The sequence below is a fragment of the Aethalodelphis obliquidens genome, unplaced genomic scaffold (genome assembly GCF_003676395.1).
Source record: "Aethalodelphis obliquidens isolate GAN/ISIS:26980383/991018 unplaced genomic scaffold, ASM367639v1 scaffold72, whole genome shotgun sequence".
NCBI lineage: Eukaryota > Metazoa > Chordata > Mammalia > Artiodactyla > Delphinidae > Aethalodelphis > Aethalodelphis obliquidens.
In genome coordinates this window covers 3,571,687-3,598,182 of record NW_020838016.1, presented here as the reverse complement: position 1 = coordinate 3,598,182, position 26,496 = coordinate 3,571,687, and the positions used below count along the sequence as shown (strand labels likewise).

The 26,496-nt window shown below is 40.4% G+C and overlaps 1 protein-coding gene across 3 annotated transcripts in view; it reads right to left on the bottom strand.

Annotated features, from left to right (window-relative positions):
- The window catches only part of PPP2R3A (protein phosphatase 2 regulatory subunit B''alpha), a 229,270-nt gene extending 217,091 nt beyond the window's left edge, over positions 1-12,179 (bottom strand). The window contains exon 1 of one of the 3 annotated variants that reach the window (XM_027091681.1): positions 12,073-12,179. The gene's annotated coding sequence lies outside the window, so the exon portion shown is untranslated. Of the gene's footprint in view, positions 1-537; positions 708-12,072 lie in introns of those variants that run through there. The other 2 variants (XM_027091683.1, XM_027091682.1) reach the window with 2 other exon arrangements.
- Between the last annotated feature and the right edge of the window lie 14,317 nt (positions 12,180-26,496).

The following is a 26,496-nucleotide window of genomic DNA, read 5'->3' as shown; positions in this document are numbered from 1 at the left end:
AAGACATCCATTTAAAAGTTAGTTAAAAAAAAAGTTAGTAAAAAAAAAAAAAGTAAAGTCAAAAGCCATGAAAGCAAAGATAGGTAAATCTGACATCAAAATTAAAAACCATTACTAACAAAGGGAGAGGACTACAACAGATTGGAGGAAAATGTACCATTTTCATAAATAAAGAATGAGTATCTAGAAGCCAAAGAACTCCTATAAATAAATAAAAAGTATTCACTATCTGCATATAACAGGAAAAAACAAAAATAAGCGTGCTTGAACAAAACAGAAGTTAAATTTCTCTTATGCAAAAGAAGTTGAGGGCTGGTGCAGCAGCTTAACCAAATGCTCAGAGACCCAGACTTTCTGGCTCACTGAGCTACCACCATGGTCCTCATAGTCTAGGATGGCTGGTAGAGCTCCAGTCATTACATCTGTGTTCCAATATATAGAATGTGTGAAGGGATGAGGGAGTGCCTCCTCTCTTGAAGGAGCCTTCAGAAAGTCATATCAAACCCTTCTGCTTATGTATTGTTAGCTAAAACTTACCTAGTTATACTTAGCTCCAAGGAAGCCAAAGAATATAGTCTTCTGGATGGGCAGCAATGGACCTGGCTAAAAACTGGGGTTCCTATTACTAAAGATGAAGGAAGAATGGATCACAGGAGGTAACCAGCAGTCTTTGCTATGCAATCCGAATAGAAAAGAAAAAAAGAAATACAAATGGTCAAAAACTAGAAAAGATGGTCAACCACATGGAAATAAAAATTAAAACAAGGGGAGAGGAGTTTAAAAAACTTTTGAGAGAGGCAAAAATTTGCAAGTTGGTGAAGGCATGAGGATTTTTGTCCTCTGTTAATTTACTTTTAACAAAGAGAATGTATTCTATATTCCTAGTATAACTAAAAGTAATAAAAATATTTTATTTATTAAAAAACATAAACATATTACTGCTTTTAATTATATTACATATTATATAGTTAAATAATATTAGTATAGATACCTTGGGGACCAATTTGGCATTATCTATTAAAATTTTGATTATATGACTATATGACCCAGTAATTCCATCTTTCAGTTGTTTATACAATATAAACATTCACACATTTGCATAAGTACAAGGATGTTCATTGCAGTAATGTTTAAAAGAGGAAAAACTGGAAACAACCCAAGTGTTCATCATCAGGGGAATAGACCTACTTAATTTTTTTCATAGCACTATTACCACTATCTGAAATTACATTATTTATTTATCTACTTATTTGTCATCTAGGAAATTAGCTCATCTAGGAAAAGAGTAGAGGCAAGGAGAACATATTTATATAATACTTGTTTGGTTAAAAATTCATTAGAAATAATGCATGGTCTTTTAAAATAATGAATCAAAACAGACACCATTCCAGCCTTTAATAACATGATCCCGCCAGAAGGCCCTCATGAAGGCCTGCAGGTTTACAGACAAGCTGAGAAACAATGACCCAGATGAAACCTCTTAACCTGCTATCCAGAGAGACCGTCATTAGACATGATCTGTTGCCCTTTTCTTTAGAGTCTGAGGCATTTCACAGTAGAATCAACACACTCTCTTCATTATGTGGAACCCTTAACTGCCTTTAATACATGGATTTCAATACTGCTGCCAACACTGAGTGAACCTCCACTCACTGAGCAGGGCCTGCCATGGGAAAGAGGTACCAACTAGAATGCCAGGAGAATGCCAAGATTGCCAAGACGTACCATGCTGACAGAAGACAAAATGCTGACACCTGAGCCACAGTGCTCGGGGCTTGGCACTGGTAGGAGTGCTGTGTTCATCAGTACTCATAGCAGGAGCATTCCAGGGCTCCATTCTCAAGGCTGTGAAACAGGGACTATGCCTGTGATCACGAAATGGAAGGGCTCAGTGTGCCTTTGCTATGATTTCTAAGTCCTTAATGACATACCCATTCACAGACACTAATCTCTGCTTTTTATTTCTAACCTCACAGACAAGCAGTTTTCAAACTGCTTAAAACAAAACAAAACAAAACTGGAGGGACTCAGTTCAAAAGAAAGCTTAAAGATGAATAAACATATGGGGGCATGGGAGAGAAATAGCCTCAATGCTCAGTCTTGGGGGGATGGGAGGAACACCCAGATTATTGAGAGATCTGGGAAGAAGAGTTTGAAATGGAAGGGAGTGCTGGGGAAAATGAACTTTAACAAAGACCTGAGAGAAGGAGCTTTGTAGATATTAGGGGAAAGCAAAGGTCCTGAGGCAGGGATGTAGCTGCTTTGTTGAAGGAAGAACAAGAACCATTTGTGACTGGGACAAAGTAAGCACAGGGGAGAGTTGCAGGAGATGAGGTCAGGGAAGTAAAAGGGGGGTTAGATTATATAGGGCCTTGTAGGTAAGTGTAAAGCCTCTGATCAGAGAACTTACTTTTAACAGGGTCCCTCTAGCTGCTAGGAGAGCAAGGACAGAAGCAGGGAAAAAGAGGCTATGACAGTAATCCAGGTGAGATACAATGGTGGTTTGGACAAGGTAGAAGCAGTAGAGATATTGGGATGTGACCAATTCTAGATACATTCTGAATGTAGAGCCAAGAGGGTTTGCTGATAGACTGAATGTGGGGTGAAAGAGACAGAAGAGAGTCAAAGATGTTGCCAAGGTTTTTGGCCTGGGTTCCTGGAAGAATGGAGCTGCTATTTACCGAGATGGGACAGGCTGTGGCAAGAGTGGGTTTTAGAGGGGAAGAGGAGGAGTTCCGTTTTGAGATGTCTGTTAGATATCCAAATGGAGAGGTCAAGTAGGCACTTTGATATCAGAGTATGAGATTCAGAGAAGAGGTCTAACTTGGAGAAAAAAATTGGTAGTCCTTGGTGGTAGGATTGGTGTATATTTAAGGTCATGAGACTGGGTGAAATGACAAGAAAATAGGGTTGATAAGGAAGAATAGAGGTTTGAGGAATAAACAGCTCTCCAATTTTCAGAGGTCAGTTAGATGATGAAAACAAAAAGACTGAGAAGGAATCACCAGTAAGGTAGGAGGAAATCCAGAGAATGTAGTACTCTGGAAGCTAAGTGAAGAAAGCATTTCAAAGAAAGGAATAATCAACTGTGCAAAATGCTATTGAAAGGTCAAGTAAGAAAAAGACTGAAAACTTACTCACTGGAGTTAGCAATGTGGAGGGTAAAGGCCTGACTCAAGAGAGAGGACTCAAGAGAGACTGGTGGAAAGGAACTGGACTGAGTCAGTTAGACAACAGAGAGGAACAGATTTGGAGGAGGATGCAGGGTCAAGAGAGAGTTTGGACTTGTATCATAAGGCACTGTATCTCTAGTATCTAGCAAAGTGCCAAGCACATAGTGGTAACTCAATAAATATTTGTTGATTGAGGTGAATGAGATCACTAACCACTGAATCAGGAAATAGTCTTAGTTCTAGAAGTTTAAAGGCTGATACATTGATATGTGAGAATTCTTGGTTCAATAAAAAGAACTGCCTTTATTCTCCTTCAAAGCCTGAAAACTCTTTAGTTTTGAAAACTATGACTCACACACCTAGAACAGCTATCCCTAAATTTGAGAAGAGGGACTTCCCTGGTGGCGTGGTGGTTAAGAATCCAAGCAATGGTCCGGGAAGATCCCACGTGCCGCGGAGCCACTAAGCCCGTGTGCCACAACTATAGAGCCTGCAATCTAGAGCCCGAGAGCCACAACTACTGAGCCTATGTGCCACAACTACTGAAGCCTGCGTGCCTAGAGCCCGTGCTCCACAATAAGAGAAGCCACCACAATGAGAAGCCCACGCACCACAACGAAGAGTAGCCCCCTCTCGCCGCAACTAGAGAAAGCCCACATGCAGCAACGAAGACCCAACACAGCCAAAAAAAAAAAATAATAATAATAAATAAATAAATTTATTTAAAAAATAAATAAATTTGAGAGGAATAGCAACAGAATTTGACAAATGCATGCTCTACAAGAAAATATACCTTTAATTTTGGATGGGTACAACATATCCAAATACCTTTTGTACCTGGGACTCTGTGACTGGCTGGATCCCAGCCCTCTAGTTATGTCATGACTCACTATGCACTAGAATGGAAGACCCTTGGTGGTTGCTGAAGGATCATACCACTCTTGGTGGTATCTGACAAGGGTCTAGCAATCAATATATAAAGAACTCTTAACTACTCAACAACAAAAAAGACAAACAGCCCAATTAAAAAACAGGCAAAGAACTTGAATAGACATCTCTCCAAAGAAAATATACAAATGGCCAACAAACACATTAAAAGATGCACAACATCATTAGTCACTAGAGAAATGCAAATCAAAATCACAGTGAGATATCACTTCACAACCACGAGGATGGCCATAACCAAAACCAAACCAAAACCAGAAAATAACAAGTGTTGACGAGGACGTGGAGAAACTATAACTTTCAAACACTGATAGTGGAAATGTAAAATGGTGCAGTTGCTGTGGAAAAGTTTGGTAGTTCCTCAAAAAGTTAAACATAGAATTACCATATGATCCAGCAATTCCACTCCTAGGTATATACACAAAAGAATTGAAACAGGTATTCAAGTAAAAACTTGCACACGAAAGCTCTTGGCAACACTATCTACAGTAGCCAGAAGGTGTAAACAACTGAAATGTCCATCAACTGATAAACGGATAAACAAAAGGTGGTATATCCTTTCAGTGGAATTATTATTCAAAGACAGGAATGAATATTATTCAAAGAAAGGAACACATGCCACAACACGAATGAACCTTGTAAACATCATGCTAAATGAAAGAAGAAGCCAGATACAGGAAGTCTCATTTTGTGTGATTCCATTTATATGAAATGTCCAAAATAAACAACTCCATAGAGAAAGCAAGCAAACTGGTGGTTTCCAGGAAATAGGGGGAGAAAGGGATGGGGAATAACTGCTTAATGGGTACATGGCTTACTTCTGGGGTGATAAAAAATGTTCTGGAATTAGATAATGGTTATGGTTGCACAACACTGTGAATGTATTGAGATTCACTGATTGTACACTTTAAAATGATTAAAATGGTTAATTTTATGTTATGTGAATTTTAACTCAATAAAAGCAAGTCACACAGCTCACACTTGACAGATCAAGGTCATGCACTGACGAACTGACTCTAAATCCTATTACCATGCAACCACTGTTGTCTCCTTTACAAACCAAAGGAGCTCTGGACAACTTTGGCAGTGAACTTTTCCCTCCATCTATCACCATCAGGCATAGTACCTAACTATATTTGCAATAAAAGAATTCCTACAATTGCCTAAGCACATAAAAGTTTCTAAACAAAATATTTTCTTATCATAAACTCCCAGTATAAACCTTAAACCAAAGTCTGCTATTCATGTCACAAAGTCATCCTTCATTTAGAAGTTAACCATCGTGCACCTGATGAACCAATGACAGCTATGAAGGACAATCCCTTACAAGATGATACTCCTGTTTGCAAAAAGAGTACAGCAATGGGGCTTATGCCTTCAACTAATAAATACCATTCTTCACTAATAATCCTTGGCATTTTCCAACCCCTGTGGTTTCTGTTTTGCTGGTAGATCACAACTCTTAGAAACATGAAGTGTAAAACTGACCTTTAAACTCTCTTGTGCCAGATTAAGGTTGCCAGTGAGGCAGAAATGGATAAATGACAGATTGGTAGTGAACATCTGCATTACAACCCACTCCAGAGAGTCATTCTAATCCAAAGTCTTCAAGGTAACAGCATTCATACAACCTTTTGGAAACCAAAGTTTGTTTGGTGTTCTCTTCTTCTGCTTCTCTCTGAGCTCAATGAGGGCCTAATTCTCCAACTTATATCCATACCCTTTAATCACCATCAATGATAAAGATTTCAAAGTATGAGAAATGTTACATACACGCAACTGGAAAACCAAACTGCAATATCAAGTTAATTAGAAAAAAACACAGCTGCAAAAACTATCCCTAGGGGGCTTCCCTGGTGGTGCAGTGGTTGAGAGTCCACCTGCCGATGCAGGGGACACGGGTTCGTGCCCCGGTCTGGGAAGATCCCACATGCCGCAGAGCGGCTGGGCCCGTGAGCCATGGCCGCTGAGCTTGCGCGTCCGGAGCCTGTGCTCCGCAACGGGAGAGGCCACAACAGTGAGAGGCCCGCGTACCGCAAGAAAAAAAAAAAAACTATCCCTAGGAATGACAGCTAGATACATATTCCCTGACATAGCCAAGTATTCCATTTTCAACATGCCAACAATCTGGTCTTTGTTCATCAGTTCACTGAAAGGATGATGTCAGGGTCACTGGAGCCCTGCTGGTCCTTAGGAGTTCTATGGCTTTCCAGATAAGAAAGAGACTAAGGGCCTAATCACCAACATCTGAGCCTCAAGGGTCCTGGCAAAATATCTCCTCAGTGAAAAGCACAAAGTCTCCAAAACAAATATAAGCAAGACCCCTCTGAAATGGGGTAGACAGGTAATCAGGCACGACTGAGATACGTCCCTGAAAAGTCAGGAGAAGCGTTTGGGTAACCAACACAGACTAAGCACCTACCATAGAGACATGTAAGACACCTCCCCCTGCCTCATCACTCCCCTTTTGGTTAAACATCTCAAAAGATTTTTCCAACATTCACCATTTCCATTTCCTTACTTTCTATCCACTTCAATCTGGCTTCTGCCTTTTTCAATCTAAAACGGTTGTTGCTAAGGTCAAAGACTCCATTTGCTAAATTCAGTACATCATTTTATGTCTACATCTTTACTTGATGACTCCTCTTTTTAAAATATTCTCTTCCCTTGCCTTTCATGACACATCTTAAACTGGAATTAAATTTGAAAGTGAGTTTCTAAGACAAAAACCGAGTATATTTAAATTACTCTCGAAAATTCTTTAAATGGCCTATTAAGTAAAGCCTAACTGATTTTTGTATGCATAACTCTATACAGTAATGAACAGCATCTATGTATGCATGCATGCAAAAAAAAAAAACACAACAGTAAGTATACCTGCGAAATAGAACACTTTCTTTCATCTAATTAGAAACACCTTCAAATATATTCGGTTAAGTTTGCATACCTTAAGGGCAAGCAAGGTGTCATTCCACTGTACCTCTGGCCACTTCTCATCTCTCTCCTGGGGTTACCCTCCTTGACCCAACTTTGAAATGCTGGGCCTGAGCCCTCTTCTCTTCTTAATCTCTATAGATGGTTCTCAATTGCCACTGCTCAGTGGAATCACCTGAGGACCTTTTAAAAATCCCAGGCTGCAATTCAGAGCAAGCAAACAGAAAGAGAAATTGAGGTAGGCCCCAGCATCAGTATTTTTTAACCATTCAATGTTTCCAATGTGTAGCCAAAATGAGAATCACTATTCTATACTCTCTCCCTACAGCAGGCATCACACACTCATATGCCTACACAGTCAGAGAAGAAAATAAACAAAGCAGGCCAGGAATAAGTTTTAGGGAGTGGTAGGCTCTTTGGTGGACTAGAAAGCAGCTGGGATCAGCTGTGACAGAGCTCCAATCAACTGCTCTCATATGGGAAAGCCAGCTCAGTAGTGCTACATCTTCTCACTTTTAAAGAAAAGCTCCAAAATCTGGATTTTCATGGGAAATCTTCAGATTTTAAATTACTGGCAACTAACTCAAAATTAAACAACAACAACAAAAACCACTGTATATGAAAAACAACACACATCTGTAAACCAGATTCAGCTCTGGGCTGTGGGTGTACAACCTCTGTGCGGGGTAATTCCATCTACACCCTTCAATTTACACCTAAATATTTATATCCCCAGTCCATCACACCCTTCTGGGCTCTGGATTTGAATTATCAAATGCTTATGTGACATCTCCACTTCTCACCAGTCCCAAAGTGAACTGTAATTTAAACCACCTCAACCATTTATTCTTCCAATGTTCTCTAGCTCAGGTAACACCATTCACCTGGCTGGGTAAGTGAGAATCCTGGGCTTTATTCTATACACGTATTTCTCCCTCTCACTGCTTGTACTGTATCAATCAACAAATCCTATCAATTATGCCTCCTAAATATATCCCTTGCATCCATTTACTTCTCTCCATCTCCTCTGCTACCAACTTGGTCCCAGCTATCAGTTTTTCTCTACCTTTCCACAGTGTAGTTTTCCCTCTGTATCCATGGATGTAAACCTGCAGATACGGAGGGCTGACTGTATTACGCCATCTTATATAAGGGACTTGAGCATCCGTGGATTTTGGTATCCAGGGGGGTCCTGGAACCAATCCCCAGCAGATACCAAAGGCTGACTGTATTAGCCAGCTCAGGTAGCCATAATAAAATACCATAGACTGGGTGGCTTAAACAACAGAAATTAACATTCTTACAGTTTTGGAGGATAGAAGTCCCAGATCAAGGTCCAGCAAGGTTGGTTTCTGGTAAGGACTCTCTTCCTGGCTTGTAAATGGCTATGTTCTCACTGTGAGCACATGGCCTTCCCTTCCTCCTCTTCTTATAAGGCCACCAATTTTATTGGATTAGGGCCCCAACCATTATGACCTCATTTAACTTTAATTACCTCCTAAAGACTATCTTCAAATATAGTCACATTAGGGCTTAGGGCTTCAAAGAGCAATTTTAGGGGGACACAATTCACTTTATAACACACTGTAATCTTAGTTAGAATCAGTTTTCTCCAACATCCACTCATTTCCTTCCAAGCTATTCTCTCCAATATGACCAGAGTAATCTTTTACAACCACAAATATTTACAAATGTGTGTGTGTATATATCTGACCCAACAATTCCACTTCTAGGAATTTATCCTACAAATATATTCACACACATGTGAACTAGCATATGCATAGTATGATTTGTTATAGTAAATTACTGGAAACAATTTAAATGTCCCTCAACAGAGGAACACAGTTTAAATGTCCCTCAGTAGAGGATCCATTAAATAATCTGTGTATCTATACAATGGAATACTATACAGTCATTCAAAAGAATAAGAAAACTATATATTAGAATGGAAAGATTTCCAGGATATTGTTAAGAGAACAAAACAAGGAACAGAACAGTGTGTACAGTATGCTACCATTTGTGTAAACAACAGGAGGAAAGAATATGCATTTGCTTGAATGCCACAGAAAATGTCTAGAATGATACATAAAACTACTAACAGTGGTTATCCTGCTGGAAGGTATGAGGAAAGTGGCAGCTGGGGGAGGAAATAAGACCCACTGCAGACATTCTGATCTAATGGGCCTGGAGCATGGCCCAGGCACTGGTATTGTTTTAAGTTCCTCTAGTGATTCTGATAAACAGGCTGGACTGAGAACTGCTGCTCACCGTGCCTTCACCTACTTTCCCAGCTTCATTTTGTATCATCCGGCCCCTATCACTCTCCATCTTCCAGCTATACTGGCCTCTGAATTCCCAGAAAAGGTCCTGCTCCTTCTGCCTGGAATACAGTCCCCCAAAGCTTTACCTTGTAACTTCTATTTATTCTTCAGTCTACCTCCCCTTATAGGTTACTTCCCAAAGAAACCCCTAGCTTCCAAACTAGGTCAGTACCCCTTTTTGATGTATTCAGAGAACGCTGTACTTCCAGAATCTATCACAATTGTAACGAGGAACTGTATAATTATACATGTATGTGTCTGTCACTCTCTTTAGACTGTAAGGTCCAGGAGTTTAGAGACCACATCCGTGGCTTTTACCACTGTATTCCCAGACCTAAATTAAGGTCTGGCTGGCAAGGTAGGCTCTCTCTCAGATGTTTGTTAAATGAATGACTGCTCTTACCTTCAAACCCAGCAGAGTAGAAAAAATGACACAGAAGCAAATGAGGACAATGCAGTGTCATTAGTGTTAAGACAAGCAGTCCCTTTAGAACAGTGGTTCTCAACTGGGGGTGATTTTGGCCCTCCCAGGGGACATCTGCCAATGTCTAGAGGCATTTTTGAGTGTGGGTGGTGTGGCGTGTGTGACTGTTTGACTGTCACAACTGTGTGTGTATGCAGGCGGACTACTGGTAACTATTAACTAGAGGTCAGGAATGCTGCTAAACATCCTATAGTGCACAGGATAGCCTCCACGAGAAGAATTATCTGGTCCAAAATGTCAGTGGTACGTCTAATTTAGAGGACGGTCATACTCAAAAGGGTGATCAATTCTATTCCAGGCAATGGGGTTTTTCGGGGGGGGGGGAGGTGGGGTGAGGAGGATGTCAAGAAAAACTTCAGAGAGGAAGTAAAGCTTTAAGCTGTGTGTTGAAGGGTGGTATGGACCATATCAGTGTATACTGTTTGCCAGAAGTAATGCGAAGCCTCTGAAGCGTTTAAAAGCAAAGTTATGGTTTGAACAGGTACCCACCTCAAGTAGCCCATACCCCAATATTACTCTTCTCTTTTATTCCCTTCTTGCTGAAACGAACCTTTCATTCTCTTAGGGCAGTGGTTTCAGCTAAACATTAAGGCCAAATTAAGTCAGACTAAGATAAAGTCGTATAGCCCTTTCAATCTCCAGAATGTTAGCTGTATTTTAAAATATGCAAATACTTATGAATACAAATAAATCTTTAACTGCTTAAAGTTCAGATTATTCGTAGATAAAGCTATTTTTTGAACTCAACAGCCAGGTTGGTCCTGGTAAAGACTTCTCCAAAGCTTTCCATTTAAAAAAAAACTTCTTTCCTCTGTCCTCAATTTCTGAGCTCCCAGAGTTAGAAAAGATTCAAGTTTTTCCACAAGTATCTCATGCTATAAGTTCTTCTGCCAGAGAGGACAGGATGCAATAAGTGTGAATAAACTGTATGTATAAATTAGTCTATAGATTTTTTAAAAGGCTTTCACTAAAAGTCATGGATACTCCTGGAAGAAATGAAATTGAGGTAATTTAAAATAGTATGACCAAAAAAGAAAACGGTGTTTTACTATAACACAAGCCTGTTGCCTACTGAGCTAGAAACACACTCTGCTCTAGTACGGCTATTCTTAGGGTCTCAGACTGGGTGCTCTCTCTATGAGAAACTGAGGCCTGAGACTAACGAAGAACAAAGAAAAATGCTTGGCTCGGAAGGTTTGGGCGATGTTTTGTACATAAAAGATTTGAGGAGGAAGACTTCCTCAGATTTTGGAAGGCATACTAATCACTCTTTTTTTGCTTACGTGTTAAAAATTTTTATTTCGTGTTTCCAGACCACTTCCTAATAAGAAAATACCTTATAATTTACAAAGAGCAATTTATCCTCCCTTACATTTGCTGACCACTAAAACTGGATACAGTTTCCTTAAGCTTTACCAGAGTCAGAGGATTGGGAATAATGTGAGCATAGCAGAGTTCAGATGCAACATCAACTCCAAGGCCGGCCAGCTGGTTTCCATCGAGAGGTCCCCCAGGAGAAAGCCCCTCCGAGGCGGCGGCCGGGGTCGGCGCGGGAGTGAGACCCACCGGGGCGGCCCAGCGGCGGCCGCGGGGCAAGGCCGGGGTCAGCCCGACTCCTGTTTACCTTTGTTTCAGGTACTCCCTTTCCCAGCCGGGCCCGGGATCCCGCCCGAGGCCGCGAGCTGGTGACACATCCTTCTTTGGCCAAGTCGGGCCGAGGTTGGTCAGGGGGCGGGGAAGGAAAATAAAGGCTCAGCGCCTAACGACGTGACTCTCAGTTCTTCCAAAACGTTGGCATTTGTTTCTCTGCCAAGCTTTCCTATTAACAAGTTCCCGAGGGTTGTACGGGCGAACTGGCCCCCCAGCCCCCCGAAAGTGGGAGGGACCAGGCCGTCCCCCGCCTTCCCTCCTCCGTGGGCGCCCCCGGGACAGGCCGTTTCCACACCTCCCGGGCTGACAAGGCCCGGGACCGAGCCGGTCTTGCGGCGGCGCCCGCACCGCCTCGAACCCCGACTTGCACGGCTCAGCAAGCAGGGCCAGCGCCGCGCTGCCCTGCCGACCCCGCCGGCCCCTGGGGCCAGGCCGGTCCCCGCCCTCAGGCCCCGGCCCCGCCCGCCCGGGCCTCCGCGCACCGCCCCCCTCCCTCGCCACAACCCGCGGGCCGAACGCGGGACGCGAGGGCTCCGGGCCGCGCGGCGGGCGGCCCCACGCTTACCTCAGCACTCGCGACTCCTCCTCTGGCTGCTGCCTCCGCTCGCGCACAGCCTTGGCCGCCAGGGCTCCGGGCGGCGCGGGATGTGGGCTGGGAAAGCGGCGCGTGAGGAGCTGAGGCCCAAGCGCGCCCCGCCCAGCCGCCCGTCCACCCCCTCCCATCCCTCAGCCCCACCCGCTGCTGTGGGCTCGGCGCCCCGCCCCTCCCGCCAGGCTCCGCCCCTCCCAGCGGACCCCGCCCACTCTGCCGGCCAGAGAGTGAAAGGGGGCACTCAGGGGCGCCGCAAGGGCTGCCAGGGCCGCTGTCCGTGCAGTCCCTTGTATGGCAGGCCTGCGGGGATGCGATTCGTAGTGCTTACTACGATTTGGCGGATGAGAGTTTCACTCTCTGATTTATTATTACTGTTATCGTTGTTGTTATCTTCATTTAGTTGTTTTGCCCTCCTGTAGCCGACTGGATGGCTCCATTGAGGCCAGAGGCGGTGGACAGGTAGCCCTCACCGCTTACCAGACACTCCCTGTCACTCCGATCCTACCTACCCGTGGCCAGCACCTGCGCCACATGTCATTATGATATAGTGAACAAGTTGTGTGAATTTTGAAAGAAGAGATATTTATTTTTAACAGTTATTGTTAAATATAACACAAATATAGAAAGCCGTATAAAACCAATGTACAACTTATGAATTATCCTGAGACATAACACCCTTATAACCACTCCTGAGATTTAACACCATGTGAAATGGTCTGGTTTAAAACATAAACCTCATCGCGCTGGGGGGACTCAACTTGGGAAGGTCCTCTCAAAATTGCCTTCCTTGTAACTGACACAGGAACTCATAGGCCACCTGCCCACAATCATGTGCTAAGAGCACATATGAAAAATGTGAAACAGTGAAATTCTTAATTAAAAAGATAAATCAATAAATACATAAATATGTAAACAACTTAAAAAATAAGTCAATCAGGAGATTGAACAGCATGAGTAAGGAGCACCTAGGGGTGGGAGGTAGGTGGGTATGTGAAGACTTAAAAATAGCCAGGGATTAGGTGGCCTGCAAGGACAGGTCCTGGACACCTAGCTGTCCTCACTCTGTGTCACTAGCACCTAGCACAGCACCAGGCATATAATAGGTGCTGTGTGTGTATTATAGTTCAAGGAAAGAAAAATATTATATATATATATATATGTATATACAGTTGACCCTTGAACAAGGTTGGGCAGGTTAGGGGTGTCTACCACCCACCCACCTCCCTTGCAGTGGAAAGTCCTCTGTACTGCTATCTCTACCTCAAAAACAAAGGAATTGATAAATGACTCACCTAAAGGCAGGAAGCTGAAAAAGTGGATAGAATCAGGACTCAAAACCCTAGTTGTTTTGACTCCACATACTGCAATCTCTAATCAAACAAAACTTTTCCCCACATTTAAAGGTCTGTAACATGAAAATCCAAGTACCGTATTTATTGAAAAATATCTGCATATAAATGGACCTGCAAAGTCCAAACCCTTGTTGTTCAAGGGCCAACTGTATAATCGCCCAAAACATGCTTTGCCTACTGAACAATTTTATACAAGGTCAGATCTTCCAATAGCTAAAATGATGTGCTCTGTAAGATGCCTTCATGCCTTAGAAAGAGGTCATTATACTTTAAACCTTATACTGCTTTCCAGTTTAAAAAAAGCCCTTTCGTGTGCATTAGTGTATCTTACTTGAGACTTAGAGCAGTCATGTGAGAAAGGCAGGGCAGGACGGAAGGACTTTGCAAAGGTCACAGTGTAATGCATACCTGTAAGGAAGGGAAGTACACAATGAACTATACAACAATTTTAGTACTGCTGACCCTGACAATCTCTGCTGGATTCCTGGTTTGCCTTGACAGTTTTACTACCTGAATTTTTAACATTAGAGCTTTTTGGGCTCCTTTGCCATACATTTATATGCAGTATGACTTGAATTTATAAAGGACACAACATCTAACTTGAAATTTGATTCAGTATGACAGAGTCGGCATCTCTGTCGTAAACACCTTGGCGAATTAGGGTGGAGAGCTGCCAATTCGTCACTGTTTACTGAGCATCCCAGCTCTGTGGTTTGGTGATGGAAATACAAAGAATAGAAAATGAGTAAGACATCATTTTTGCTCTCAAGGGGTTTATGGACAAATTAGGGAGAACAATTTGAAAATAAATGAGAGTTTAATTTATTTGGATGGTAGGGGAACATTCCTGAGCACAATTAATTCTATTAGGTGTAGGGAGACAGTATGGCAATTCTTTTCAGAGAAGAGAACATCTGATTTTTTTTAATTATGGAAAAAGATCAAATATTGCAAAAGCAGAGAGAATAATATGTGACCTACTATGTTCTCATTACTCAGCTTTAACAGTTACCATCCCATGGCCAATTTGTTCCATCTGTATCCTCACCTTCTCTTTCCCTCCCTGGATTATTTTGAAGCAAGTCACAGCAGCGTATTATTTCACCGATAAATATTTTACTATGTATCGTTAAAAACTAAGGTCTATGTTTAAAAACAACAAAATCATTTATCTTTAAAAATTAATGATTTCTTAACATCTAGTCAGTATTCAAATTTCCCCAATTTTCTCATAAATGTTTTAAATAGTTTACTTCTTCAAATCAGGATTCAGACAAGGTCCTCATATCGTATTTTTTAAAAAATAATGCTTCTTTTTTATATTTATTTATTTTTAAATTTTATTTTATTTTATTTTTTGGCTGCACCAAGCAGCTTGTGGGATCTTAGTTCCCCAACCAGGGATCTAACCTGGGCCCTTGGCAGTAAAAGCAAGGAGTCCTAACCACTGCACTGCCAGGGAATTCCCATCACATTGTATTTAGTGAAAACTCTTAAACCTTTTTCTTTCTGTGCACTTTATATACTGAAGAAATCAACAGTTGGTCTTGTGGATTTTTCCACATTCTGCACTTTACTGATTACACCCCTGAGGTGTTGTTTAACATGTTCCTCTACCCCTGTATTTCTCATAAACAGATAATAGAACTAGCAACTTGATCAGATTTAGGAAAATACAATCCATAATAAAGAGAAAAGTCAATCAATCAAAAACAAACCCAGGACTGTCATAGATGTTAGTATTAGCAGATAAAGACATTAAAACAGTTACTCTAATTGTGTTTTAAATGTTCAAAAAGTTAAGCAGAGACATGAGATGCATAAAAAGACCCAAATTCTACTTCTAGAGATGAAGATGACAATGTCTGAATAAAAATATACTGGATAGATTAGTGACAAATTAGATGTTGCCAAAGAAAAGATTAGTGAACTTGAAGTCACACCAATAGAAATTTCCAAAATGAAGCATACATAGGAAAAAAATATTTTGAAAACATAAAGAGAATCAGTGAATTGTGGGACAATTTTAAGCGGCCTAACATATGTAAATGAAGTCTCCAAAGGAGAGAGATGGTGACAAAAATATTTGGATAAATGTTGGCCTAAAATTTTCAAAATTGATGAGAACTATATACTCACAGATCTAAGAATTTCAACACATCCAAACACAAAAAACCATAAAGAAAGCCACATGAAGGCATATCAAAATCAAATTACTCAAAATCAGTAATAAGGAGAAAAATCTTAAAAGTAGCAGGAGAAAAGAGACATGTTATATATAGAGGAACAAAGAAAGGATGACAGCATATCTCTTGTTAGGAACAATGCAAGCAAGAAGATAGTGAAATAACATCTTCAAAGTACTGAAAAGAACTATCAATCTAGAATTATATTCTCATCTCAAAAATGAAGGCAAAATAAAGACTTTTTCAGATGTACAAAGTCTAAAAAAATTAATCATAGCAGACCTGTACTATAATAAATGCTAAAGGAAGTCTCCATGCATAAGGAAAAATGGCACCAAATGGAATTATGGATCTACAGAAAGGAAGGAAGAACAAAAAATAGTAACTGCATTATAAATACATAAAATCTTAAAGTTATTATTAAATCTCTTTAAAAGATGCTTTATTATTTAAACAAAAAATACAATGTATTATGGGTATGATTGCCAGATAAAATGTGGGGTGCCCAGTTAACTCTGAATTTCAAATAATTGTTACCTTTTTAGTATTTCAAAATATTGCATGGAACATACTTATTTAATGAAGTTATTTGTTATTTATCTGAAATTTGGATTTTACTTGGTGTCATTCATTTTTATTTGCTATATCTGGCAACACAATTTTGAGATTTATAATGTATGACAAAAACAGCAAAAAGGCTAAGAGAGGAAATAAAAGTATGCTGCTGTAAGTTTCTTATACTGTATGGATACATGAAGTGGTACGATTTCACTTGAATTTAAATTTTGATAAGCTAAAGATTCATACTATAAACCCTAAAGCAACTACTAAAATAACCAGACAATAAGAGCTAACAAAGCAACAAAGGAGTTAAAATGTAAACACAGAATTTTTTAATTAATCCAAAAGAACATACAAAAAGAGGAGAAAGCAACAAATAATCAATTGGAAAGGTAGAAAGCAATTAACAAGATGATAGACTTTAACCAAACCATATCAATAATCACATTAAATGTAAATGGATTGAACACCCCCAGTTAAAAGGAAGAGACTGGATTAAAAAGAAGACACAGCCGTATGCTGCTTACAAGGAATGCACTTTAAATACATAGACACAAATAGGTTAAAAGTAAAAGTATGGAAAAAGATTTACTATGCAAACAAAAGAAAAATTAACCAGAAGAAAAGATTTCTGAGCAAAGAATATTATCAGAAGTAAAGAAGGTCATTTCATAATGATAAAGGGGTCAATTCATCAAGAGGACCTAACAATTCTAATGTTTATATACTTAATATAATAGAGCTTTGAAATACATGAAGCAAACATAGAAATAGACAAATTCACAATCATAGTTGTAGATTTCAAACCCTTCTCCTAGTAATTGGTAGAACAAATAGGCAGAAAATTGGCAAAGATATATAAGACTTGGATAACACTATCAAGCAGCTTCACCTAATTGACATTTGTAGGACACTCCATCCAATAAAGTAATTCACATACTTTCTAGATACACATGGAATACTTACCAAGATAGACCAGATTTTGTACTGTAAAACAAAGCTCAATACATGTAAAAGTATTCAAGTCATACAAAGTATGTTCTCTGACCACAGTGGAATTATACCAGAAACCAGTAACATATCTAGAATTTGGGTACTCCCTCCTCTTTCCCCTTACTTCCAAATCTGCTCTTCCTCCCATGTTTCTTGCTCATCTCCATCAAAATCCCATTATCCACCCAGTTACATAAGCCAGAAATTTTTTTTTAACATAAGACAGAAATTCTTAATTCCTCCTTCTTCCTCATCTCTCTTGTGGAATAAATCTCCAAATTCTGCTGACTTTTCTTTCAAACTGTTTCTCAAATCTGTTTGCTCCTCTCTGCCTCAATTACTGCTGCCTCAGCCATCAGTGGTTCAGATCATCTCCATCTCTCTTTTGTGGGCCTGAACCAGCCACCTAACTGGTCCCTCTGCCTCCCACCTTGCCCTGCTTTAACTCACTTTCCGCATGTGGTTGAGCATAGTGAACATTCTATCGTATCATATCATATTCTTATAGTTTCTTAGCATCTGTGAATAGCTTTCCTTTATTTGGGGAATCTCCACCTTTAGGAGTTCTGACTCCCAGGCTGAAACCAGAACTCACTCTCCCCACTTTCTTTGCAGCTATGGGAGGGTATGATCTAGGCTCAGTTAGATGTATCACACAAGATTTTAATGAGAAGAGCACAATATGCAGAAGCAGGACATCTACAACAGAATAAAATCATTAGATATATGTGCAGAAGTTTCTTGAGACATTGTTTCCTTGCAGGGGGAATGTGATTACTTTGGGAAATCTGAAAAGTTTGAAGTTTGTGTTTGATTTTCTTTTTTGGTTTTCTTTTTGTTTTCTCCCTCCTTCCCACCCTCCTTCCGTCTCTTCCTTCCTGTGACAATTTTATTGAGACATAATTCACAGACCATATAATTCACCTATTTAAAATGTGAAATTCAGTATTTTTTGTATACTCACAGAGTTGTGCAATCATCATTGAAATTAATTTTATTTTTTATTTATTTTAATATTTATTTATTTATTTTGGCCACGCCGGGTCTTAGTTGCAGCATGTGGGATCTTTTAGTTGCAGCATGTGGATTTCTTAGTTGCAGCATGCATGTGGGATCTAGTTCCCTGACCAGGGATTGAGCCTGGGTCCTGCATTGGGAGCACGGAGTCTTACCCACTGGACCACCAGGGAAGTCCCCTGAGTCAGAATTGTTACAGACAATAAAATCTACCCTTTTGAGTGTATAATCCTGAGTTTTGACAAATGTTTGCAGTTGTGTAACCACCACTACAATGATTAAGGAATAGAATATTTCTATCAACCTTCCAAATGCCCTTGTGCCACTCCTTTATAGTCAATCCCTCTCCCACTGCCCACCCCATCACTCAGCTCCAGCTCCCGGCAACCACTGACATCTGTGTAATTCTCTGGAGGGTCACCCAAATTGCTGTGTATGTCATTACTTTGTTCCTTTTTCTTGCTGAGTAGTATACCATGGTATGGATATACTCCAGTTTATTTGACTATTCACCTGTTGAATGACATCTGAGTTGTTTTCAGTTTGGGGTTATTATGCAAAAATCTACTAGGAACATTCCTGTATAGGTTTTTGTGTGAGCATATGTTTTCATTTCTCTGTGTAGTGATATGTCTTTGTGATTTAAATTTTCATTTCCCTAATGGCTGATGACGTTGAGCATCTTTTCATATGCTTACTTACCATCTGTATATCCATTTTGGTGAAATGTCTGTTCATGTCTTTTGCCCATTTTCTAATTAGATTGCTTATTTTTTCACTGTTGAGTTTGGGATTTTTTTGTATATTCTAAATAGTAGTCTTTTATTGGACATGAGGTTTGCAAATATTTTCTCCCAGTCTGTAGTGGTTTGTTTTTTCTTTCTCTTAATAGAGTTTTGGTTTTTTTAGAGCAAAAGTTTCTAATTTTGATGAGGTCTAATTTATCAGTTTTTCTTTTTTGGATCATACTTTTGGTTTTAAGTCTAAGAACTATTCACCGAATCCTAGATCCTGAAGATTTTGTATTGTCTTTCAAAAGTTTTATGGTTTTATGTTTTACATTACATCTATGATTCATTTTTAGTTAATTTTTACACAGAATGTGAATTTTAGGTTAAGGTTATTCCTCCCTGCCCCCCCACCCCCATGTATGTCCAGTTGCTACAGCACCATTTGTTGAAATGGTTATCCTTCCTACACTGACTACCTTTTTACATGTTTGTAAATAATCAGTTGGGCATTCCAGTAACAAGGAGTACACCTAGTGTCCAGAATGTGATTTCTAATATCACTCTCCAATAAAAGGAATAGGACTCCTTAGAGAATTGCTGATTCTAGGGCTGTGGCAGGAAATATATAAGATGATACTGGAGAATATTATAGTATCAGAAAGTAAGGAAGTGATTAAAAAACAAAACAAAACATACTGTTGGGGGTACGTCAAAGGTGCACAGGAACCAACTGGAAGAGCTCCCAGTGGCCGAAGTTGGAACAATTTGAGCAAGAAAATAAATAAAGTAGTATTGGATTAAAGCTCAAAGTACAAAATAAATACCCATGATTCCATACTGAGGTAGATGATTGAATAATAAATAAATAGGAGAGAATAGACAAATCTCCCATACAGAAGAATTCCAAATAATTGATGCAGATATTTTGACCTCAAGGAGGGGAACATAACTCCTCACTCTTTGGGTGTGATCTGTGCATGGTGACTTCCTTTCAAAGAGTACAGTCTGGAAATAGGAGGAGAGCAACTTTACAGTGGAGAAATCTGACAAACACTAGATCAACCAGGTGATCAAACACAACATCAACAGTCATAAATCATGCTGATAATATGCACTTTTGATATGAGGTGATAAAAATAACACTTTACTTCTGTTATCTTCCTCCTAGTAACCATTACCACAGTCTTATCAGGAGAAAAACATCAGACAAATTCCAATTTGGGGGCATCCTACAAAATATATGACCTGTACTCCTCAAAGCTGCCAGGGTTGTGAAAACAAGGAAAGTCTGCGAAACTGCCACAGCAAAGAACAGCCTAGGAGACATGACAACCAAAAACTAAGAAAATCTGAATACACTATGACCATTAATTAATAATAATGTGTCAATATTGGTTTCTTCATTGTAACAAATGAACCATCCTAACGTAAGACATTAATTATAAGGGAAACTGGGTGCAGAGTATATGGGAACTCTTTGGACTATCTGCTTAATTTTTTTGTAAATCAATGGAGAAGTGAAACTTGGCTGTAAAAGCTTCAATTCTGGGCTTCCCTGGTGGCGCGGTGGTTGAGAGTCCTGCCGATGCAGGGGACACGGGTTCGTGCCCCGGTCCGGGAAGATCCCACATGCCGCGGAGCGGCTGGGCCCGTGAGCCATGGCCGTTGAGACTGCGCGTCCGGAGCCTGTGCTCCGCAGCGGGAAAGGCCACAACAGTGAGAGGCCCGCGTACCGCAAAAAAAAAAAGAAAAAAAAAGCTTCTATTCTATTTATTTCTACATTTGTTCCCAGGGTTGTAAGGACATCCAACTGAATTAACATCAGTTTCTTGGAGAAGTTGTGGGTCTACCATATATTCCAGATTGGGGTTATCAGGACACAGGACACTGGATCTAGGGTCACCTAGGTTATTCCTCCTGAACCATCTGTTTGTTTGTTTTTAACCAAGAGACTCTCTAAGTCCATGCCTTTAACCTCTTTCATACCCTAGTGAATTGCATAGTCCCTAGGCATAGCTAAAGTTATATCTTTATCCCCTCCTCCTTTTTTTCACCAAAGTCTTTTTCAAATGTTTTTGAATTTGGGTTGATGGGAAGGAACTGTACCCTCCAACTACTCTGCAACTGCCTTATGAAAGGATTCTGCACCTTTTTCCCCTTTGGCAGTTTATGAAGCCTATGGCTGTCTTCTGAGAATAGTGTTCTAAAATCTATTTCATAAAATACATAGGATCACAAAGGAAACCAAGTACTGAAATATAGTTATCAAAATATTAAAACAAATGTACAGTATATTTCTATACACTTCTTTATTAACAGGTTAAATATCAAGATCTAGTGACAAATTTATTTGCCATCACAATTTCAAAGTAACGTTGAACAAAAATGATATTTCAAGATACTGGCAACAGCCATAAAGCTAATTGAAGATATCTGTGAATTCTATTGGTGACAAAGTCATTGGTGGTGTGAAACTGCTCTGGTATATTGCCTCCATTCATTATTGAAGGAAATGCTAGATTTTCAGTTAGAGGTTGAAAATAAAGATGCAATTTTTTTTTTCTTCCTCTGAGTTCATGGCTTAATGGAATCCCATTTCTGTTCTGTGAGATTCTTCACCCTGTTCACATTTTACTTTATTTGTCTCATCTACCAGCATTTTCTGTTCATTTTTATTAACCCCTCTGGGATGAGTTTCAGAAGGAGATTGAAGGGAGCAAGGGATAGCAGGGAGTACAGATTTGCCTCCTGGAATGGATGCCTTCCCCCCATCCCCCCACCCCCAAGCCTAGCTGGCTGCTGCAAGCAACTCCTCAATCATAAATACCAGCCCTAGTCACAGAGGGCTTGGACTCTGCATTGATTTCCCTCTGTGCTTTGTTGACTTATCTGCAAGACCTACCCACAGCAAGTTGTTCTCTCCTTATCCTCCCGAAACTTGTCCTGTTGGAAAAGTGTTTTGACTCAGACATCCTGAATCTGGGCAGGCCCTTTGAAATGTGTGAGAATGTGTTTTCCAGTTCCAGCCTCTATAGATCCTAGAAGGCAAAATAGAACCATACATTTAAATACCACCAATAAAGCAGAACACTGAAGAATTTGCTATGGAAAATGAGCCCTCAAGGATATAAGTAATATATTGCCAGTACTGTGAAGTTAAACAATGAAGGCAATTATTTTGTTAAAGTGGGGACAACTGTTTAGCCTCTGCAACATTCTTCTCTCTTCAGTTCCAGTGCCTGGAGACCAGCAGTACAGTGGGACTCTCAATGGTGAGAATGCATGTGTTTTCTGCCTTTGGTGACACTGCTGTTTTTACAGTGCTTTTCTTGCTCTGGGACTCTTGTTGATTTCTGCCCTAGAGGTCGAGGGCAGACATGTTCCAGCTCTCCTGACGAGTTCCCAGGGGACTGAGAGAGGACTGGATTCTGGCCATGGCCATTTATTCTTGAAGAAATTAGAAACCAGCGGGATATGGCTCTGCTTATTCAAAAGGAGTAAGAAATAAACTAGCATGTGACAAGGGCAAGGAAGTTTATCTTCATCTAGACAAACTTTTATTTGTATAGGTCTATCGAGGGGATAAAAATGAAGACCAGGAGAGAAGATATGGCTGGTAGTAAAACAAGAGAGGAGGGGGAGAGAGAGAGAGGTAAGGCAAGTTTCTATCCAGTAAAGGTTGTTTTCATGTAGATTTAGTTTTCTTCCCCCTTATTCTCTCTCACAGTTCTTTTTTCTTAAATTAAGAAATTTTAGAATATATAAAGCATACAGAAGGGCAGAGCTCATTACATAATAAACATCCATGGAGTCACCACCCAGATGGGACAAGTGTTACAGACACCTGAAAGGAGAGGGAAACTCTGATGAGCCAAGAAAGATGCCCAAAGAGAAAGAGTCACCGTTAACCATCTTCCTGGCTCAGAGAGTGTGAAGCCACCCAGCCAGGTAAGAACTGTTCTATCCCCTTCCTATCCTTGCTGCTAACCCCCTACCATATGGGAGGAGAACAAAACAGCAGGTGTTTAGTGGGTGAAGAAGAAATCCAGGGAAAGCAGAGAGCAGAAGACCCTATTCTTCTTTCCTACTGCAGGCTGCCAGCCCCCGGGTCTGGTGGAGGGGAGAAGGTTTACCACTAAGTGAAGTTGTGAGTTTTGATTATTTCAGGGGATTATGTATTCTGATTGCTAAACTGAGACTGTGTTTGTGATTTAAAATGATTGTGGGATTGTTCATTATTTAAGAGGGAACAGAAAAGCCATGGGACTCACAGAGTTTTTGCTCAGGAACAGGGAAGGTGACTTCCACTGGATAAATGTGTAAAGGAAACAGAGAGAAACAAAGCCAAGTTGAATTTCATTGCCAGGTGTCATTCTTATTCCACATACCACATGGAAAGCACTTTGCCAAATCTAAGATGCCATCAATACTAAGGCAAACTATAATTTTATATGCCACTAAGAATGAAACAAAATTGCTACACATGATACATCAAGATTAAGGCAAAAATCAATGATGAACAAAATACCAAGCTTTAAACAGACAGGATCAGGAGTGCTGATTTTTCCTTTTGCCTCAGGCTTCAATATGTCTTGGTATGGCATTGTCACTGATGTTTATCTAAAAATGTGATATTTTGTTCATCTTTTTTGGCATTAATTTTATTTTTGAAAATATTCATTGAAGTATATTTATCTTGATTTGTTTTTGTTTTTTGGCCGTGCCTTGCGGCTTGTGGGATCTTAGTTCCCCGACCAGGGATCAAACCTGCAACCCCTGCAGTAGAAGTGTCTTAACCACTGGACCGCCAGGGAAGTCCCTATGTTGATTTTTGAGGGTTTTGGCACTCAGTTAAAATTTTCATCTGATGAATGGATAAAGAAGATGTGGTACATATATACAATGGAATATTACTCAGCCATAAAAAGGAACGAAATTGGGTCATTTGTAGAGACGTGGATGGATCTAGAGACTGTCACACAGAGTGAAGTAAGTCAGAAAGAGAAAAACAAATATTGTATATTAACGCATATATGCAGAACCTAGAAAAATGGTACAGATGAACCGGTTTGCAGGGCAGATATAGAGACACAGATGCAGAGAACATACGTATGGACACCAAGGGGGAAAAGTGGTTGTGGTAGTGTGATGAATTGGGAGATTGGGATTGACATATATACACTAATATGTATAAATTACTATATATACATGTAATTAGTGTATTATGTATACACTAATACGATAACTAATAAGAACCTGCTGTATAAAAAATAAATAAAATAAAATTCAAAAAAAAATTTTCATCTGAGACAAGTGCCTCACTCATCTTACCTGCTTCGCTCAGTTCCTCTGGGGTAGAAAACAAAGAAGAAGAAGGGAATAAAGAGAGAAAAAAAAGAATGAAAGATCCTTTTGCTTATTTTCTTGCCCATGTAATTATAAATGGGAGAAATAGTTTCATAAATTTCTCAGACATCTCATTAAAATTCTGGCTGGCAAATATCAGAGATGGTCTAACTGATAGCCCCAGATAACACTGAGGAGAGGAGCTCTAATCTCTTTGAGAAGACTCCAATTTACTGCCTGGATGACAAAAGTCCACAATAACCCACTAAACTGGTGCTTTCACTGCCGCTGATATTAAAGTAGGAAGCAAAGTTCTTGTTGTGTTTATTTCCTCATTCCTGCTATTTAAGGAAATTCCCTCTAGTTCCAATGAAAGTGTAAAAAGAGATTTATGACACCTGTGTGTAATGATAATACCTGGTTTACAGGTCTCTACCATTTCCCTCATCTCACTTAATTCTCATAATATTTCTTATTCAATTCTCAAAAACTACCACAGGGGGTAGGTATTGACTTATTTTATGCACAAGGTATCAGTCTCATTTTTCAGGTGAGGCTGACCTAAATCACATGATGAACTGCTACCGAATGGGAACCAGTACCCTGATCTTTCTGCTTCAAGGACAGTCCCTTTCTTTTAGTGTCGTATGCCCCTGAAGACACACAGAGAGACACTCTTAAGTGGCCGTGTTTGAGGAATTGCAGCTATAATCTGAGCTGGTTAGCAGCTGATCTCCCTGAGGCTATCTCCAGTCTCCTAATGCTGTTTCATATTAAACAGGTTTGGGAGTGAGTCATTTGGCTGGCACAAAGCAGCAAAGTGATTGCTTCAGCCCTGCTTGGAAACTCCCTTGGCCTGGGGGAAGCAAACTCAATGAAAACCACAGCTATAATATTGCAGCTGCTCTGGGGCTGACTTTGTGTTTCACTTACATAATTTCAGGCTTCGTTGAGCATTCACCCATTTTCTCCTTCCATGTTTATGTGATTTGGTACAGTGTTCTCTTATGCTAACACCCCGGTTTACACACGTTTTCCTTTGTTTAGGTGATATTGGAGTAGAAAGGAAGACACGCCCTATCCACACAGCTCTTAGTTAGAAAAGGAAAGGAAGCCCTCAATTAGCCCAAGCGGGCTGCTGGCTGCCTGACACCCAGGTAAGCCTTAGAGGTGACAGAATTTTGATCAGTCCGAGGAGGGAATTTGGATCTTCTGCTTCTTCTTGTCCAGGACTGAGGCATAGGTTGCTCTTGGTAATCAATTTGGGAGCTAGAAAATATCCCTTCCTAAGCTCCATTGACCTTACTGATGAGAGAGCACATACCTTTCTTGAGCTAGAGGTAAACTAGATGACCTCTTCCCCATCTGCCACCCCCATGCCCTACAGAGAGCTGTGACACAGCACTCAGCAATGTTTTATTGTGTTCTTTTATGTTAAATGGCTGTTTCCCCTATTGGACTATGAACATCTAGAGAGGAGGGGCAATGTCTTATACTGTAATCCCCTGAGATCTGGGCCACCTTGCAGCCAGTTTTATCATTGTGTGGCATCCAAGAGTAAAACACAATTCCAACTGCAAAGAAGTTCATAAAATCTCCAAGAGACCATGGGCAGAAATTACAATCTCACACACACACACACACACACACACACACCCTGTGCTATTCTGGCCTTTGCAGGTCTGTCTCCCCAGGCCCATTCATTGACCCACCCACTCCCAGTTTTCTCACCACCACAACTCCAGCCTCATTCAGTTCCTTCTCTCTCTCTCTCTCTCTCTCTCCTCTCTCTCTGTCTCTCTCTCTCTCTGTCTCTCTCTCTCTCTGTCTCTCTCTCTCTCTGTCTCTCTCTCCATCTCTCCTCTTACCCTTCCCTCTCCCTCCCTCCCTCCCTTCTTCAGCTCCTTTGGATCTCTGCTCTCCTCTCCTCTGATCATCTCTGGCTCAAAAAGATTAACATATGTGTATTCACAGCCTCCACCTCCCCTTCACTCCCAGCTCCTTTATGGCGGCTTCTGTTCACATACTCCACTTCTGGAGCTATGCTGTGTTGATCAGGAGAATGGATGAGAAAGAAGATAGAAATAATTGAGGGGAGATGATATAATAAAGAATTGAGGGGCTTCCCTGGTGGCACAGTGGTTGAGAGTCCGTCTGCCGATGCAGGGGACACGGGTTCGTGCCCCGGTCCAGGAAGATCCCACATGCCGC